The sequence below is a fragment of the Prionailurus bengalensis genome, chromosome B4 (assembly GCF_016509475.1).
Source record: "Prionailurus bengalensis isolate Pbe53 chromosome B4, Fcat_Pben_1.1_paternal_pri, whole genome shotgun sequence".
NCBI classification, from domain to species: Eukaryota; Metazoa; Chordata; class Mammalia; order Carnivora; family Felidae; genus Prionailurus; species Prionailurus bengalensis.
The window spans coordinates 5,294,481-5,313,702 of record NC_057358.1 but is presented as its reverse complement, the minus strand read 5'-3'; the positions used below and the strand labels follow the sequence as shown (position 1 = coordinate 5,313,702).

Sequence of the window (19,222 nt, the reverse complement as noted above, 5' to 3'; positions counted from 1 at the left end):
TTCTTTGTTAAATTATAAAAACCTCAGAGGCAGGGACCCCAGCTTATTATTTTTAGTTATCCTCCAGGGTCATACATAGAAAATTTTCATTGAACAAATAGTCCATAAGCGACCAAAGGTAATTCATGTTATTAATTGTAAACAGAATGTCATTATCAAATAAAACAAAAGGGAAAAGAGCCAAATATAAATATGCTCTAATAGTAACTTATACTATATCTTTGTCATATTTTATATCTTTAAAACTACTTATTTGTGGGGCGCTTGGGTGGCTCAGTCGGTTAAGCGGCTGACTTCGGCTCAGGTCATGATCTCGCGGTCAGTGAGTTCAAGCCCTGCGTCAGGCTCTGTGCTGACAGCTCAGAGCCTGGAGCCTGTTTCATATTCTGTGTCTCCCTCTCTCTGACTCTCCCCCGTTCATGCTGTCTCTCTCTGTCTCAAAAATAAATAAACGTTAAAATAAAATTTAAAAAAACCTACTTATTTGTAATATTTATTTAATATCTGTTTTGATATAATATATGCCTAAAATATAAGTTCCGGGGCGCCTGGGTGGTGCAGTCAGTTAAGCCTCTGACTTCAGCCAGGTCACAATCTCGCGGTCCGTGAGTTCGAGCCCCGCGTCAGGCTCTGGGCTGATGGCTCAGAGCCTGGAGCCTGTTTCCGATTCTGTGTCTCCCTCTCTCTCTGCCCCTCCCCCGTTCATGCTCTGTCTCTCTCTGTCCCAAAAATAAATAAACGTTGAAAAAAAATTTTTAAATATAAGTTCCATGAGAGCAGGGACCTGTCTTCACTGTCACTCTAATCCTCAGGCCTTAGCAAGGGCTCAACACATAGTAGGTGTTGTATGTGGTCTGCTATACCACATTACCTATTACCAGTTGTAGAGCAGACAAGTCATATCGGTAATGTCCTTTGAAGTTAAAAATAGAACTATCCTATGATCCAGCAATTGCACTACTAGGTATTTACCCAAAGAATACAAAAGTACCAACTCAAAGGGATACATGCACCCTGATGTTCACAGCAGCATTATTTATAATAGCCAAACTATGGAAGTAGCCCAAGTGTCCATCGTTAGATGACTGTATAAAAAAGAGGTGGTATATATACACAATAGAATCTTACTTGAGAATAAAAAATAATGAAATCTTGCCATTTGCAATGACATGGATGGACCTAGAGAGGATAATGCTAAGCGAAATAAGTCAGAGAAAGACAAATATCATATGATATCACTCATATGTGGAATTTAAGAAACAAATGAGCAAAGGGAAAAAAAGAGAGAGAGGGGGGCAAACCAAGAAACAAACTCTTAACTCTTAGAGAAAACTGATGGCAAACCAAGAAACAAACTCAAACTCTTACAGAAAATCTGATGATTACCAGAGGGGATGGGGGAAATAGGTGATGGGGATTAAGGAGGGCACTTATCGTGATGAACACTGGGTGATGTATGGAAGTGCTGAATCACTATATTGTACACCTACAACCAATATTAAATTGTATGTTCACTGGCTGGAATTTATGTAAAAACTTTAAAAAATAATAATGTCTGGGGCACCTGGGTGGCTCAGTCAGTTAAGCATCTGACTCTTGATTTCTGCTCAGGTCATGATCTCACAGTTTGTGGGATCCAGCCCGGAGATGGGCTTCATTCTGGAATAGAGCCTGCTTGGGATTCTCTCTCTCTCCTTCTCTCTCTGCTCTTCCCCGAGTCTCTCTCAAATAATAATAATAATAATAATAATAATAATAATAATAAATAATACACTTTGAAGAGTGATACTGTCATGAATCTATCAGAAATTTAATGCTGTTATTAATCACCTCTTTCCTGGGTTTCAAAGAAACTTGTGTTTCTTTTTAAAAAAACCAGAAGCAATTCATTGCCCGGAGGAAATTTTTTTCCTTCTTTTCCCATTTTTCTATCACAATATCTTGGTATGTCTTTCTTCCAAAAAAAGATCCCTTAAACAGGTCTCTCTTACACAGAGCTGGAGCAAATCATTAGAGACAACCATCCTTTGATGCTAGAATAGAAAAATCTCTTCTCGTTTTTCAAGCTACTCTTAGCATGCTCTGGAGACCAGCTGATATTATATATACCTTTGTTTTGGTTTTCATTTTATTTATTTACTTATTCATTCATTTTTCATTTGGATAAAGAGTTCAGTTAATCATTAAAATCTATGGTGCACTGTCCTCATGGGTCTATGCAACATATCTCTCTTATTGTTATCTTCCTTCTCTTTATTCTTTATCTAGACTTCCATTTTCCCCATAAACACCATCTCTTATGTCCCTTTGTTGCCTTCAACTCCTCTACTACCACAAATGTACAATGTGCGCTTGAAAAAAAAGGTGGATTCTGCTGTTGTTGGAGTTTTTTCTATAGTTGTCCATTACATTAACTTTGTTAATCATGTTTGTAAATTTCTGCATATTCTTACTGGGTTTTTTTTTTTTTTGTCTGCATGATCTATCCATCACAAAGGAAGGCTTTGATAAATCTCTCATTATGATGGTAGATTGGTAAATTCATCCTTCTATCAGTATTTGCCTTATACACTTTAAAGCTATGCTATTTAGTTACCTGTAAGTAAAGAATTTTTTGTTTTGTTTTGTATATTTTGAAGCTGTGTTATTGGGTGCATACAAGTATGAATTGTGGAATTGAACTTATCCCAAGATTCTGGATTCCTACCAGTGCTTTTGCCTCAAAGTCTGATATTAATTAATACAACATTATTTTGTATTGTAATTGTCCATTCTTTTAGTTTCAGAGCCCTTATGCTTGAAGCAGGTCTCTTAGGAACAAACATCAAATAAGTTTATTTTTTAAAAATTCTTTTTTATTTAACTGCAGAGTTAGTCCATTTATGTCGGTTCTCATTGCTGATATATTTGGATCGGTTCCCACTATCTTATTTTTTTTATTTTGCTTTTATTTATCTTTCTATGCATTTCCCTCCCTTCTTTCGACTTAAATTAATTTTTATTCAATTCCATTCTTTTTTCTTTACTAGTTTGTAATGTATTCACTTGACTCTGTCACTTTAGATGTCATTTTCAAAATTTTGACATGAACTGAGATATTACAAAGTCCAAATTTAATCAGTATCATAACCCTCCTCCCAAATAATAAATAACCTTTGAATGCTTTAACTCTCTCAGCTTCCTGACTTCCAAGATTTCAATTCTGTCTTGATATCTTTTCACATGTTTATTTCATGCAGTCAATACTGATTTAGATTCACTCACAAGGTTACCTTCACCTTTATTCAGCATCTCTTCTTACAACTCCTACTTTCCTTCTGGGCTCATTATCTTTCTTTTGAAATACATCATGAGAGCAAAATGAACTGGTGGCGATCAATCCAAATGCATTAGCCGTTGTCATCGATGTAAATGGGCCAAACTCTGCAGTTAAAACATGTGCTAGAAATCCAAAGGTTGGTTAGTAGTGATAAAAGTCCAACACACCAGGAAGATGTACACTTAGATGGACCCAATAACATGGCTTCAAAATATACAAAACAAAAATTGACAAAATTGTCAACTTTTTGAAAATTTCTCAGTCTGGGTCTGCCAAATATGTAATTCATGTTTCTGCCATATTCATATTCAATGCATCTGGTGGGTCCTTTATTTCAGTTATTTTAATTAATCTCTAGATGTTCTTTTTTTTTTTTTTTTTTTTTTCAACGTTTATTTATTTTTTTGGGGACAGAGAGAGACAGAGCATGAACAGGGGAGGGGCAGAGAGAGAGAGGGAGACACAGAATCGGAAACAGGCTCCAGGCTCTGAGCCATCAGCCCAGAGCCCGACGCGGGGCTCGAACTCCCGGACCGTGAGATCGTGACCTGGCTGAAGTCGGACGCTTAACCGACTGCGCCACCCAGGCGCCCCTAGATGTTCTTATTACTGCCTCATGGTTTCCAAATTCTCCTTCATCCCTTTTAGGACATTAAAAGCTTATAAAAAAAATTTTTTTTTTGGTCTATTGATTCTGTTCTGGCAGGTGTAAGCTTCTCAGTTTGTTGTTCTTTCTTTCTTAATGGTGGCATTCCTCACGTGTTTTGTTATTCCCCACTTCGAGATCATTCCTCCTGAGGATATCAACCCAAATGTCCTAGGAGAAGGGGCAGAGGCTGGGCTCCCCAGATGTGACCAGCTGGTGAGTTTGGGACTGGAAGGGGGCCAACCTTCCTCAGGCCAGAGAAGTCCATTGCCTCCCTCTCCCCTGTTGGCCACACCACTACCCTCACCTTCCCACAACCTCTCTGGGGACAAGGGCATTGCTCTTCTCCAAGAGCTTTCTTTCTCCATGGTAGTCACCTAGCCTTGGAGGCAAAGAGGAGAATAGCAGGAAGAGAGAGTGCCCACGGACCAGCCAGTCCCTGTGACACCTGTAGGTGTCACTACCCCCCTCTTTCCACTCTGCCATGCTTAAAGTTGCCCTGGGGTAAGCCCACTCCCCTCTGCTAGTGGTGGACTGGCTGCTGATTTTCTGCTTTACAGAGGTGGATAGAGAAGGAAGCACATGGGAGAGAAAAGGACAATTAAAACCTCTGCCCCCCCAAAGGTGGCTTCCTAGCCCCTCAATCTTGGCTGCCTCATACCTCCTAATGCACAGCAAGAAAGACCCAGCCATCCTCCATCGTGTTTGTGCTAGTTTCTCAGATCTCTAAGCAGCCCTTTTGCCTTCGTGACCCTCCAGGTTGGGTGTGCAAGAGTGAACTAGAATTCCATGCTACTTTGCAACCATGTCCTGGATCATAGATGTCTTTAAGAGGGCAGAGTTGTATTTATATATAATCCACATATATTATAGACAAGTAGGTTTAACCAAACACATAATAAATCATAAGAGGTTGTTTTTTGTTTTTGTTTTTGTTTTTGTTTTTTTTGAGAGAGAGAGGGAGACAGAAAGGCAGAGGGAGAGGGAGAGAGAATCTTAAGCAGACTCCACACCCAGGGTGGAGCCCGATATGGGTTTTGATCTCACAACTGTGAGATCAGGACCTGAGCTGAAATCAAGCAGATGCTTAACCTACTAAGCCACCCAGGTGTCCCAAGAGATTTAAAAAAATAACTAAGTAAATAAATAAATAATCTGCCATACCTGAATCTTGGAACAAGTTCTAATCCTATGCCATTTCAAACGCAGAGGATGTGATGTTCTAGAAGCTGAGAAATGTAACTAATATTCAGTACATAATAACGTAGCACAGAGGTTCTCAAAGTATACAGTCTGCAGGCATTTCTTGAAATTGAACAGTAAGTCTGTCACTTCAAGGAAAACAATTCATGGTACTTATTGTGATAAATTTTGAGATATGATAGTGACATATGATAAATTTTGATAAAACAATCAAATTTGAGCAAAATTCGAATTTTATAAAACTTATATCACCACTGTGACCTTGACCACTTTCCAAAACTCAAAGATTTTTCTAATGAGATCAGAGGTGAGATTAACAAACCTAATTTGTTATTGCATAATGAATGTTTCGATATTTACAAGATCTGTATAACTTCGTGAACCATTTTTTCCCAAATGACATGCATGGTCTTACAAAATCGGGTATGGACACAAAATCCATTCAAAGTTTAAGACAGACCCATGGATTTTAATCTAACAGATCACTGATCTGCAACTAACAAAGAAGAAACTACGCCCCTATTGAGTTAATAACAAAGAATATCCACAATTATCTGAAAAGGCTGTTAAAATGCTTTTCTGTTTTCTAACAGTATGAGGCTGGGCTTTTCTTCATATACTTCAATTAAACAACATATTGCAGTAGCTTGAATGCAGAAACAAGTGTGAGAATCCACCTTGCATTAAGCCAGACATTTAAAAAGTTTGCAAAGGGCCGCCTGGGTGGCGCAGTCGGTTAAGCGTCCGACTTCAGCCAGGTCACGATCTCGCGGTCCGTGAGTTCGAGCCCCGCGTCAGGCTCTGAGCTGATGGCTCAGAGCCTGGAGCCTGTTTCCGATTCTGTGTCTCCCTCTCTCTCTGCCCCTCCCCCGTTCATGCTCTGTCTCTCTCTGTCCCAAAATAAAAAACGTTGAAAAAAAAATTAAAAAAATAAAATAAAAATAAAAAGTTTGCAAAAGTGGGGCGCCTGGGTGGCTCAGTCTATTAAGCGTCTAACTTCAGCTCAGGTCATGATCTTGCAGTTCATGGGTTCAAGCCCCACTTTGGCTCTGTGAGCTGACAGCTCGGAGCCTGGAGCCTGCTTCAGATTCTGTGTCTTCCTCTCTCTCTGGCCCTCCCCCGTTTGTGCTCATTCTCTCTCAAAAATGAATAAATAAACTTAAAAAAAAAGTTTGCAAAAATGTAAAACAATACCACTGTTCTCACTGCTTTTTGATGTTGTTTTGGAAAATGTAGTCATTTTTCATAAAAAATTATTTGTTGGTGTAATATTGTTATTTTAAAATGAATTAATAGTTAAGTGTTTTTAAACTAGTGCAGTTTTAATTTCTAACATGGTAAATAACGATTGATACAATCCACAAAAACAAAAGATTCTGGGGGTCCTCCATAATTAAAAAAAATTTTTTTTAATGTTTATTTATTTTTGAGCGAGAGAGACAGAACGTGAGGGGGGGCGGGCAGAGAGAGAGGGAGACACAGAATCCGAAACAGGCTCCAGGCTCTGAGCTGTCAGCACACAGCCCGACGTGGGGCTCGAACTCACGAACTGTGAGATCGGTGACTTGAGCCACCCAGCCCCCCCCCCCCCCCCCCCCGTCAATAAATTTTAAGAGTGAAAGGGGTCCCAATACAAAACGGTGTGAGAATCTCTGCCCTGGTCATACTGGTTGCTTGAACATTAAAATACTCCCAAGCTCATCTGCGGACTCAAACCTCTCAAACGACCTCTCCAAATTCATTACCCCAGCCCCTCCCGTACATCAGCAACTAGAGCACTCCTCGCTTTATCGTGCTTCACTTTATTCTGCTTCCCAGATACTCTTTTTACAAACTGAAGGTCTGCAGTGACCCTGAGCTGATAGAGTCTGTGAGCGCCATTTTCCAACAGCATTTGCTCACTTTGTGTCTATAAGTCATCGTTTGGTAATTTTCACAAAATTTCAAAGTTTTTCGTTATGGGTGTTATGGTGATCTGTGGTGGTTACAAGTCGCTGAAAGCTCAGATGATGGTTAACGTTTTTTAGCAATAAAGTATTTTTAATTAAGGTATGTATGTTTTAATTTATTTCTTTAAGTTTTTATTGAAATTCCAGTTAGTTAACACACAGTGTTGCATTAGTTTCGTGATATAGTGATTCAACACTTCGATACATCACCCGGTGCTCATCACGACAGAGCATCCTTAATGCCCATCATCTATCTTACCCAACCCCCATCCCCTCCCCTCTGGCAACCATCAGTCTGTTCTTTATAGTTAAGAGTTTTTTCTTGGTCAGTCTCTCTTTTTCTCCCTTTGATTATTTGTTTTCTTAAATTCCACATGTGAGTGAGATCATGTGGTATTTGTCTTTCTCTGACTGACTTATTTCACTTAATATTATACTCTGTAGCTCCATCCATGTCATTGCAAATGGCAAGATTTCATTCTTCTTTATAGCTGAGTAATATTCTGTGTGTGTGTGTGTGTGTGCATCACATCTTTATCCATTCATTAATTGATGGACAGTTGGCTGTGTCCATATCATGGCTATTGTAGATAATGCTGCTATAAACACAGGGGTTGTAGATTATTTTATTTATTTATTTATTTATTTATTTATTTATTTATTTATTTATGTTTATTAATTTTGAAAGAGAGAGAGACAGAGAGCAATCAGGGAAGGGGCAGAGAGAGACACACACACACAGAATTGGAAGCAGGCTCCAGGTTCTGAGCTGTCAGCACAGAGCCCGGTGCGGGGCTCGAACTCACAGACTGCAAGATCATGACCTGAGCTGTAGTCGGCCACCCAACCGACTGAGCCACCCAGACGCCCCTATTTTTTTAGACATAATGCTATCTCACACTTAATAGACTAAGGAATAGTGTAAACAACTTTTTTGGAGATCAAAAGTTTCATTGGACTTGCTTTATTGCCAAATTTATTGCACCGCTTTATTGCAGTGGCCTGGAACCGAACCTGTAGTATCTTCTCCTTATGCCTGTAAAGGGTTAGTACCTGGCAGGCAGGGACTCCAGACCCCTCCGGGATCCTACACTGGCATCTCTTCACATTGGCCCCTGACCTGCTATCCTGCTTCTTCAGTATTTTGGGTCTCACTCCTGCACAGAAACCAACTGCATTGCCCTCTGAGCTTTCATGGCAATCTCATGACCCCGAAGACCTTCTCTCTACACATTCCTGTCCTCTTCGTCCTTGCTTCTTCCTGACACCTTTAAGCGTGCTATTTGATAACATTTTCTGAAAGTAAAAGTGAGATTTTTTTTTTTTTTTTTTTGAAGACAGAAATGAGGGCAGCAATACTAGGCTTTCTTGTGATTCCTGTCCCACCACCTTGAGCTGGGTGGTTTGGACAATTTACTGAAGCCCTTGGGCCCTCAGTCTCCTGCTGTGTAAGGTGGGGATGACAGTATCTACCATTCAGGGTTGTGGTGAGCTTTAAAGGTAGTCTATACAAAGAAGCAGCACACAGGCAGGGCTCAGATATCCTAGTTACTAGTATATAAATAGCCCAAAATGGAGGACCCGAGCTCTCTGACTTCTTCAAAGATAACGATCTGAATTAAACCACAACATTTCGCAAACACTTCCCAGTGACCCAGATAGTTTAGATGTAGGTCTACCACTCAGAAAGAGAGAACCTTCCACCACTGGGTAGAAAGCACACGCGCTCCTTGAAGATTATGATTTTATGTGTTGGGAAAGCACTGGCCTAGGAATTGGGGGTCCCGCTCTATTCCCAGGCTTGCCAAAACTTGAGGAATGACACACGGCCTCCATTTCCTTATCTACAAAATGTGCGGATGGACCTAAATAATCTTTAGGGTCTCTCTCAGCTCTCAGACCCTAGGATCTTATTAAGAGGAATATTCAACATGCCCTATGGTATTTTATTTTGCACCAAAACACTTGCATTTTTTTTTAAGTTTATTTACTTATTTATTTTGAGAGAGAGAGAGTTGGGGGAGGGGCAGGGGTGGAGTATAGGCTCTGCACCGACAGCAGAAAGCCCAACACGGGGCTCGAACTCACAAAATGTGAGATCATGACCTGAGCTGAAGTCGGATGCTCAACCAATGAAGCCACCCAGGTGCCCCAACACTTGCTTTCTGGAAGGGCCAAACTGCTGGTTCGGTCTGCCAAGGAAGCTGGAGACTATCTTTGACATTAGATGTAACTTTGGGGTTTTTCTTAGATATGACGTAGAAGATGAATAGCTTTAGGTCAAGAACCGGATTATTTCTTCATCAGGTGCCCCAAGCTCTTGATGCCCTCCTGTGTCCTTTATGTGAGCTTAATAAATCACCTAGAAGTTTCTGTACTTAATCAATTGTTCTGCCGTTCATCTCCAATGTCTAGTATATAGAGGGAGAAAAGGAAGGCAGAGAGATGAAGCCATCTACTCAGTGCTGGCTGGGTTGTGGGTAAACGTAACTTGACCTTGATTCGCCCACTGAGCAAAGAACCTTATTTCAGCCTCTGTCCACATCCTTTTGAGTCCTCTTTATTTTCCTTTGTCTTTCATGTTGTTCACATGGGCCACAAAGGCCAGAAGGGTTCTCTTTCATTTTGAACAACATCAGAGAAGAAAAACAAATCACCTAGCCCACAACCGTTTTTCACTCACCCACCTTCCCTCCCGCTGAGTAAGTTTTTACTGCACCGTCTTAGATACTGAGTAAGGCGCCTGGAAACAAAGTGCTTTGTAAACAGGTTCACGTTCACTGGCCCCCGAGCCTGCCCCCTGTCCACCGGGGCGGGGGTGGGGCGGATGGAGAGGGAGATGTGGCAGCCCCTGCCTCTCCCAGTGTGGTTGTGACACCAGCAGCATCTGGCAGCTTGTTAGAAACCAGAAATTGTCTTAGCCTCCACATTTGTCCTATTGAATCCAAGGGTACATTAAAAAAATTTGTTTAATGTTTTTATTTATTTTTGAGACAGAGAGAGACAGAGCATGAGCGGGGGAGGGGCAGAGAGAGAGGGAAGACACAGAATCCAAAGCAGGCTCCAGGCTCTGAGCTGTCAGCACAGAGCCTGACGTGGGGCTCAAACTCACAGACTGCGAGATCATGACCTGAGCTGAAGGCAGACACTTAACCGACTGAGCCACCCAGGCTCCCCCAAATGTACATTTTAATAAGACCCCCAGGTGACTTTTATGCTCATTCATTGTGGGGAACCACACCCACGGAGAACACAAGCATAGTCCCACTCTTTGTAGAGAATCTACCTTAGACATCACTCTGTTGGATCCAACGACTGACTGCCCTCCAACTATTAGTATTTCTGGTTCACTCACGGACACAAAAATATCAGTGGGGAACTCAGTCTAGTTCTATTCTCCTTTCAAAAACAAAAGGGTAAAAGATAAAAGAGCAGCTTCATATTGGGGGAGTGGAGTTGAGGGCATGTGGAGAAACAAGGAAAAGGGGCCTGAGCCACCCAGGCCCCTTTCCCATCTTTTATTTGGAACCCAAGCAAGTGGAGGTTGCACATAGGTCCTCCTAGGAACAGTGGTGGGTAGTTGATGGTACAGGCATAGTATTTGAGAGAACAGATGCCTGGGACACAGAAATGCTGGTCTGAACTCCCAAATCATCACTGGGTGTCCTTGGTTGTCATTCTTGCTCTCCATGACTCGAGGACGACCAATGCCTAATCTTTCCCTACCTAGGGACATGGTTGCAACGGGGAAGCTGAGCCTCCAGCATTCATTGGAAAGAAAACAAGAACCAGACAAAACCACAGTGAAAAGAGAAGAGGGTCCTAGGGCTCCTCATCCTTACCCACCCTTCTCCCCAGAACTGTCTGGTGATATGGTCCAGAGGGAGGTGGCTCTCAGTCACTGTCACTCAAGAAGAAGAAGCCAAAAGCACCCAACGGATGTTGTACTTCAGCTGAGTAGGGAATTCCTGGAGGCAATAAATTGTACAAACATCCCAAGGGAAGATGCCCCCTGATACCATTTCAGGGACAGTGATGGAGGCAAAGTGTGAGAAGTGAGCCGATCACATGGGATCCCTTCTGTGTCTTTCAAATTAGCATTCCTAGCGAAACTCCAAAACCAGACTTGAAACCCTGGCAATGTCACAAGAGCTCAGTTTAACTCCCTCTTAGTGCACGCCAAAGCCCTTGGGATTTTCTGGATTAATAATAGGCGCTGTCTGTCTCCTTTCCCCTCTCTTACATCAAAAGCACAAGAGCTACAAGGCAAGGCCACACAAATGCCCCTCTGAGCCTACTACAGTGGGTCACCCATCCTGGGAGCCCCATCTTTCAAGCTCGGAGCATTTACCCCCATCCCCCAACACCAAGTTCCTCCCCTTCACAGAAAGCGGACACTTTACTCTCTGAAGAGAAAATGACATCTAAATCCAGAATTGTACCCATACTGAAAAAATTACAGAGAGGAAAGTATTTCCCTCCCTGCCTTCTAAAGAAAATTCTCTTTGCCTCCTGAGCTTCCAGACCCATGGGTAGAACTGAGAGCATAGAACAATTTCTGTTAGAAAGCCACAGCCCTTGGCAGAAGCAAGAAATGGATCTGAAAAGAAGTACAAGACTTGAAATAAAGAAAAGCCGCTGTTGGCCGAATTCCAAGAAAGAATATTCAGAATTTTTAAGGTGTAAAACTAGGGAATAAATGGGGCTGTTAGGCTACGTGGGAAGAAATTTTGTAAGTGATAATATAGGGGAAAAGTATTGAAAGACATTTTGCTGAGCCATATAAAGTGGAATTCTCCTTGGGAATGCAAACTGGTACAGCCACTCTAGAGAACAGTATGGAGGTTCCTCAAAAAATTAAAAATAGAACTACCTTACGACCCAGCAATTGCACTACTAGGCATTAATCCAAGGGATACAGGTGTGCTGTTTCAAAGGGGCACATGCACCCCAATGTTTATAGCAGCACTATCAATAGTAGCCAAAGCATGGAAAGAGCCCAAATGTCTATCGATGGATGAATGGATAAAGAAGATGTGGCATATATATATAACGGAGTATTACTCGGCAATCACAAAGAATGATTCTTGCCGTTTGCAACTATGTGGATGGAACTAGAGTGTATTATGCTAAGTGAAATTAGTCAGAGAAAGACATATATATGACTTCACTCATATGAGGACTTTAAGACACAAAACAGATGAACACAAGGGAAGGGAAGCAAAAATAATATAAAAACAGGGAGGGGGACAAAACAGAAGAGACTCTTAAATATGGAGAACAAACAGAGGGTTACTGGAGGGGTTATGGGAGGGGGGATGGGCTAAATGGGGAGGGGGCATTAAAGAATCTGCTCCTGAAATCATCGTTGCACTATATGCTAACTAACTTGGGTGTAAATTTGAAAAATAAATTAAATAAAAGTTAAAAAAAAAATAAAGTGGAATTCTCCTTCCTTACTCCGGTGCAAAACTTGAGAATAGACAAAGTGTTTTTGATTCTTCTTTTTGTTAGATGTTATACTGCTGGGTTTTTAAAATTTTTATATATATGTATATTTTTTATGATACCTAGGGAGGCTAAAAATATCACAGATTTACTCTGGTTACCTTAAAAGGAAGGGATCTTTGAGGGTTACATCCCCCACACTCTCCTACCTCGCACTTTCTTCAGATGATATTTGGAACAGCCTTGGCAAGACATTCCAGGGAAAAGGATCCTAGCCAGGCTCTTTACTGGTTCTTGGCTACAGTTCAGAGAAGTTTCAGTGTTTCTAAATTCCAGGAAAGATGCTTTTATGAAAATGAAGTCTGTGGGAGAAAGAAGTTGTGGAACTCCCCTTGTCCCCACATGATAGATGTCCTCAGATGTTCAGGCTAAGTTGTGATGACTCTGGGAATTTCCATGGTCTTATCTAGAAAAGCATATTGTCATGCGATTAAACAGTTTTCAAGGACACAAAGTTGCTTCAAAGGTAATTTGTCTGTCTTAAAAAAAAATTTAAGTGTTTAGAGATGTTCTTGGTTCATGATTGAGTCATTAGATTCCAAATGCATCTGAGGTCAGTCCTTGATTATTTGTGCTTATGAATAATTATGAGAGTTGCTAAGTTTATTTCTTTTCTTTCTCTTTCTTCCTTCCTTTCTTTCTTTCTTTCTTTCTTTCTTTCTTTCTTTCTTTCTTTCTTTCTTTCTTTTTCTGATAAAACATTGAAAGCTAAGTTTATTTCTCAACTGATCTTCTTGAGGCAAAATTATAGTGAAATGCACAGTTCTTAAGTGTACCATTTGATGAGTTTTCAAATATGTACCCCCCATATAATCAACACTTCCATCACCTGCCTGGCTTCTTTGAGCCAACCCCATGCACCACAGGCAGCCATTCCTCTGATCTCTTTCCACACGCTAGTTCTGTCTTTTCTCGAACTTTGTACAAATGGAATCCAACAGTAGGTACTATTTTGTGTCTGTCTTCTTTTGTTCAACACGATATGTTTGAGATTATTGAAAGCCTCTATAAATATTTTGTAGAAGTCTTGTAAACATACATTTTCACTCCTCTCAAATAACGTAGGAGTGGAATAGGCTGGGTCATAGGGTGGGTAACTTCACTAAAAACAACAACAATAACAACAACAACAAAAACCCATCAGCTTCCCAAGGAATGGTATCATTTTACACTCCCTTCAGTAATGTAAGAGAGTTCCAGTAGCTCTACCTCCTCTCCAACTTCTGCTGTCATCAGTCTTATCTATATCGCCCGTTTTAATGGAATACTTCGAGGTGGTTTTCAATTTGCATTTTCCTGATGCCTAGTGATGTTGAGTATGCTGATGGACAGTCACCCGTCTTCTTTGGAGAATGACTGTTCCAGTCTTTGCCCATATTTTATTGCGTTGTTTGCCTTTTAGTATTGATTCATCATTCTTTATATAATGTGGACACAAGTGTTTTTGTCCGATGTATGTGTTGCAAACATTTGCTCCCAGTCTATCGCTTATTTTTAAAATTTTCTTAATGTCTTGGGGATGAGAAGAAATTTTTAATTTATTTTTCTTTAATGGCTGGTGCGCCTGGGGTCCTCTCCAGGAAATCTTGGCCTATCCCTAACTTGCAAAGCTATTTGCCTTAATTTTCTCTTAGAAGCTTAAGAGTTTTGGGGGCACCTGCATGGCTCAGTCAGTTAAGCGACCGACTTTGGCTAGGTCATGATCTCGCAGCTCTTGGGTTTGAGCCCTGCGTCAGGCTCTGTGCTGATGGCTTGGAGCCTATATCCTGTTTCCGATTCTGTGTCTCCCTCTCTGCCCTTCCCCTGCTCATGTTCTGTCTCTCTCTGTTTCAAAAATAAACAAACACTAAAAATTTTTTTCTTAAAAAAGCTTACAAGTTTTGACTTTTATATGTACACCTATTATGGACAAATTGAGGGTATGGATCTCCTATGTTTAGATGCATAATAAAATTAATTTTTATATGTGGAGTAAGGTTCTTTTTCCCCCCATAAATTTATCCATTTGTTCCAGGACATTTGTTGAGAAAATTTTCATGCCCTCATTGAACTACCATGGCATATCCATAAAACAATCGACTGAATGTACATGTGTGAGTCTATTGCTGGACTTTCTTTCTGTTCTATTACTCTACTTGTCTATCCTTTGTGTAAAAAAATTTTAATGTTTATTTAGTTGAGAGAGAGAGAGAGAGAGAGAGAGAGAACAAGCAGGGAGGGGCAGAGAGAGGGAGACAGAGAATCCCAAGCAGGCTCCAGTCTCCGAGCTGTCAGCGCAGAGCCTGACTCCGGGCTCCAACTCACGAGCTGTGAGATCATGACCTGAGCTGAAGTCGGACGCTTAGCCCACTGAGCCACCCAGGCTCCCCAACTACTTGTCTATCCTTTTACCAATATGCACTGTCTTGGTTCCTGGAGCCCTATAGAAAATCTTGGTATCAGATGATGTGAATTCTCCAAGTTTGTACATTCTTTTTTTTTTTTTAATTTTTTTTCAACGTTTATTTATTTTTTGGGACAGAGAGAGACAGAGCATGAACGGGGGAGGGGCAGAGAGAGAGAGGGAGACACAGAATCGGAAACAGGCTCCAGGCTCTGAGCCATCAGCCCAGAGCCTGACGCGGGGCTCGAACTCATGGACCGCGGGATCGTGACCTGGCTGAAGTCGGACGCTTAACCGACTGCGCCACCCAGGCGCCCCTGTACATTCTTTTAAAGATTGTCTTAGAAATTCTAGGTCTGTTGTGTTTCCAAAGAGGTTTTAGAATCAACTTGCCCAATTTCTACCAAAAAGCATGTTGGATTTTTTTTTCAATCGTAACTGCATTGAATGTGTTGCAAAATTTAAGGTAAAATGACGTCGTTTTTTAAAAAATAAATCTTCCAATCAACAAACATTGTACATTTCTCCATGTACATAGTTCTTTAATTTATACTGGTGATGTTTCAGAGTTTCCAGGCCAAAAGCCTTGCAAGTTGTTGGTAAATTTATTCATGAGTATTTTACGAGTTTTGATACTATCATAAATGAAATTGTTTTTAAATTTTTTAATTTTGTAATTGGTTGCTTCCGGCATACAGAACTAACCACAAGTGATTTTTGTATATTGAGACTGCTAAATTTACTAAGTTCTAGTAGTTATTTTGCAGATTTCCTAGTACTTTTATGTAAGCAATCAAGTAATCTGTGAATGCCGGTTCTTATTTTGAAATCTACCTTCTGATGTTAATGTAGCCACCCCAGCTTTCTTATGCATACTCTGCATAATATCCTTTTATATTTTGTAATTTCAACCTATCAGTGTCTTTGTATTTAAAGTATGTTCTCTTGTAGACGGCACAGAGTTGGGGTCCTGCTGTTTTATCCAGTCTCAAAGTTTCCATCTTTTAATTTTATGTGTTTGGTGTATGGTTCATATAATTACTCATGTGGTTGACTTTAAGTCTGCCCTCTTGTCTGTTTCCCAGGTGTTTCATTTGGTTTTGTATTCCTCTGTTCTCCCTTTTCTCTCTTAATTTTGGCTAACAAAATAAGTATTTTAATACTCTATGTCTTTTATTGCCATTTTTAGCTATGCTCTTTGTATTATTATTTGGCAGTTTCTCTAAGCTTTCTAGCATGCATCCTTAACTTATCACGATCCCCTTAGACTTAATATTGTATCATTCCATATTATAAGAACTTTATGATAGAAACATTCCACTTTTCTATCCCAACCTTTATACTGTAGTTGTTATATATTTTACATTTATATCTATAATAAAACTCACCATACATGATTTTTTATTTTAAACAGTTTTCTTTCAAAGAAATTAAAAGCTGATCCTTCCACTTATGTAAATATTTACCAGCACTCTTCATTATTTCCTGTAGATCTGTATTTCTGTTATAGCCTGAAGAACTTCCTTCAGCATTATCTTTCATAACACAGGTGTGCTGGTAACAAATTCTCTAGGCTTTCTTTTACCTGAAAATATATTAATTTCATCCTCATTTTTGAAAGATATGTTTCCTAGATAGAATTCCAGACTTACAGGCTTTTTTTCTTTTTACAACCTTAAACCTATTCTACCCTTATTTTCTGACTTGCATTGTTTCTGCTGAAAAGTCTGTCGTTACTCACTATTGTTCCCTGTATGTCACATGTCCTTTTTCTCTATTTTTCAGATTTTCTCATTATTTTTGGTTTTTAGCAGTGTCGCTATGATGTACCTAGGTGTGGTTTTCTTTATATTTATGCTGCTTGGAGTTAACTGCTTACATTTCTAACTGCATCTTAGAAATGCAAGTCAACGTTTGTCATCAAATTTCAGAACTTTTTGGCCATTATTTCTTCAAATGCTTTTTCAGCTCCATTCTTGTTCTCCTATTGCTTTTGGGACTTCAGTTAAATATGATAGACTGGGGTGCCTGGGTGGCTCAGTCAGTTAAGTGTCCCACTCTTAATTTCGGGTCAGGTCATGATCTCACGGTTTGTGAGCTCAAGCCATGCATCAGACCCTGTGCTGACAGTGCAGAGTCTGCTTGGGATTCTCTGTCTTTCCCTCTCTCTCTGCCCCTCTCCTGCTTCTCTCTTTTTCTCGAAATAAAAAAAAAAGCATTAAAAATATGATAAGCTATCTGATATTATCCCATAGATCACTGAAGTTCTATTCAAATTTTTGTTTGAAATTTTTTCGCTGTGCTCATCAGTTTGGATAATTTCTATTTGATTTGTCTTCAAGGTGTGGCTAAGCTCATTTCAGATATTGTAATTTTTAGTTCTAGAATTTTTATTTGGTTCTTTTTTTTTATAGTTTTGTTTTACCTTCTGAGATATCCTATTGATTCACTCATTATTATCATGTTTCCTTAGAATTAGTAGCTGACAATTTTTTCTTAAAGGGCCAGAGAGTGAATATTTTCAGCTAGCAGGCCATGTAGTCTCTGTTGCAACCACTCAACTCTGCCATTATAGCACAAAAGCAGCCACAGACAAATGTAAATGAATGAGTGTGGCTTTGCTCCTCTAAAACTTTCCTTATAAAAATAAATGACAGTCAATCGTCTGCTAATTCCCAAATCTGAGTCATTTTAGACTCTGTTTCAATTTACTCCTTTTTTAAAGTTTTTTTTTAAAGTTTATTTATTTGGGAGAGAGCGGGGGAGAGAGTGGGGGAGGGGTAGAGAGAGAGGGAGAAAGAGGATCCCAAGCAGGCTCCACACTGTCACTGTAGAGTCTGACGTGGGGCTTGATCTCATGAACCATTTGATTATGACCTAAGCCGAAATCAAGAGTTGGATGCTTAACAGACTGAGCCACCCAGATGCTCCATCAATTGACTCCTTTTTTTTCAAATGGGTCACTTTTTCCTATTTCTTCACCTGTCCAGATACATTTTGAGTTGATTTCTGGGAAGGACATAAGGTCTGTGTCTAGTTCCATTTCTTTGCATATGGATGTCCTATTGTCCCACCACCATTTATTGACAAGACTGTTCTGGTTCCATGGTATTGCTTTGGCTCTTCTGTCAAAGATCGGGTGACTATATTCATGTGGGTCTATTTCTGGACTCTCTATTCTGTTACATCGGTCTATTTATCTATTCTTTCACCAATACCACCTTGTTCTGAGTACTGTAGCTTGATAGTAAATCTTGAAGTCAGGTAGTTTCAGTCGTCCATTTTTGTTCTTCTCCTTCAATATTGTGTCGGCTATTCTGGGTTGTTTTGTCACTCTATGTAAACTTTAGAATCAGCACTGATGTCCACAAAATAAGTTGCTGGGGGGCGTGGTTTGGGGATTGCCTTAGATAAATAAAAGCAATGAAGGTATCTAGCTAGTAAGCTGGTGGAGCTGGGATCTAGAAGCCCACTTTTCCCCTGTTCCACCATGCTACCTTTCTTGCCTTATTATCGATTATGATTACCAGTATGTAGCGAGTGCATATGTTATGTGTTCCTTTTCAATTGCTCGCCCTCCGAGCCATTCAAATTGCTTCAATTTAGTCCCTTTTTGGTCAGAAGTGGGGCACGCTGTCCGCACTCTCCCACTTTCTGTTATTCAGGAGATCAGGATCATCCTGGGTTTTGGATGATGAGGGTGGCCTTCAGCATGGCAAGATGCTGGGCAAAGAGTAAGAGCACAGAGAAGCTTCACTCCAACTGAGCAATTACTAAGCAGTCAGTAGTGTCCTTGCCAGTGCGGCAACCAGACTGGATTTGGTGCCTGTACTGGTGGACGGAGAGGCTGTCCTTTCTCACCTTCTGTTTGCTGTAAGTCTTCCTATCCACTTTCTTTATCCAGCCTGTGGCTTTTTTTCCTAAAAATCGAACCTCTTGAGGCAGAACTTGTTGTAAGATATGCAATAGAATCCTTTACCTGATTTGAGCAGCGCTTTTTTTTCCTCCCTTAATACTTGGGCATTTGGCCACTATTTCAAGTGTCCTTGGTGGGAAGCCAGTGCCGATTATTGAGGGAGCTGAGAAAGGGTCAGGTCTTTGTGGTGTGAGAAGGAATCTGGTAAACTCATAGATGGACAGATGGATAAAAAAATATGTATTTCCTACTTGCCAGACTTTGAGTACAGCACTTTACACATATCTCTTTTTTTTTT

At 40.3% G+C, this 19,222-nt stretch overlaps 1 protein-coding gene across 1 annotated transcript in view; it reads left to right on the top strand.

Annotated features, from left to right (window-relative positions):
• Nucleotides 1-19,222, top strand: part of IL2RA (interleukin 2 receptor subunit alpha) — a 55,595-nt gene that overhangs the window by 20,632 nt on the left and 15,741 nt on the right. The gene's annotated exons all lie outside the window — the stretch shown is intronic.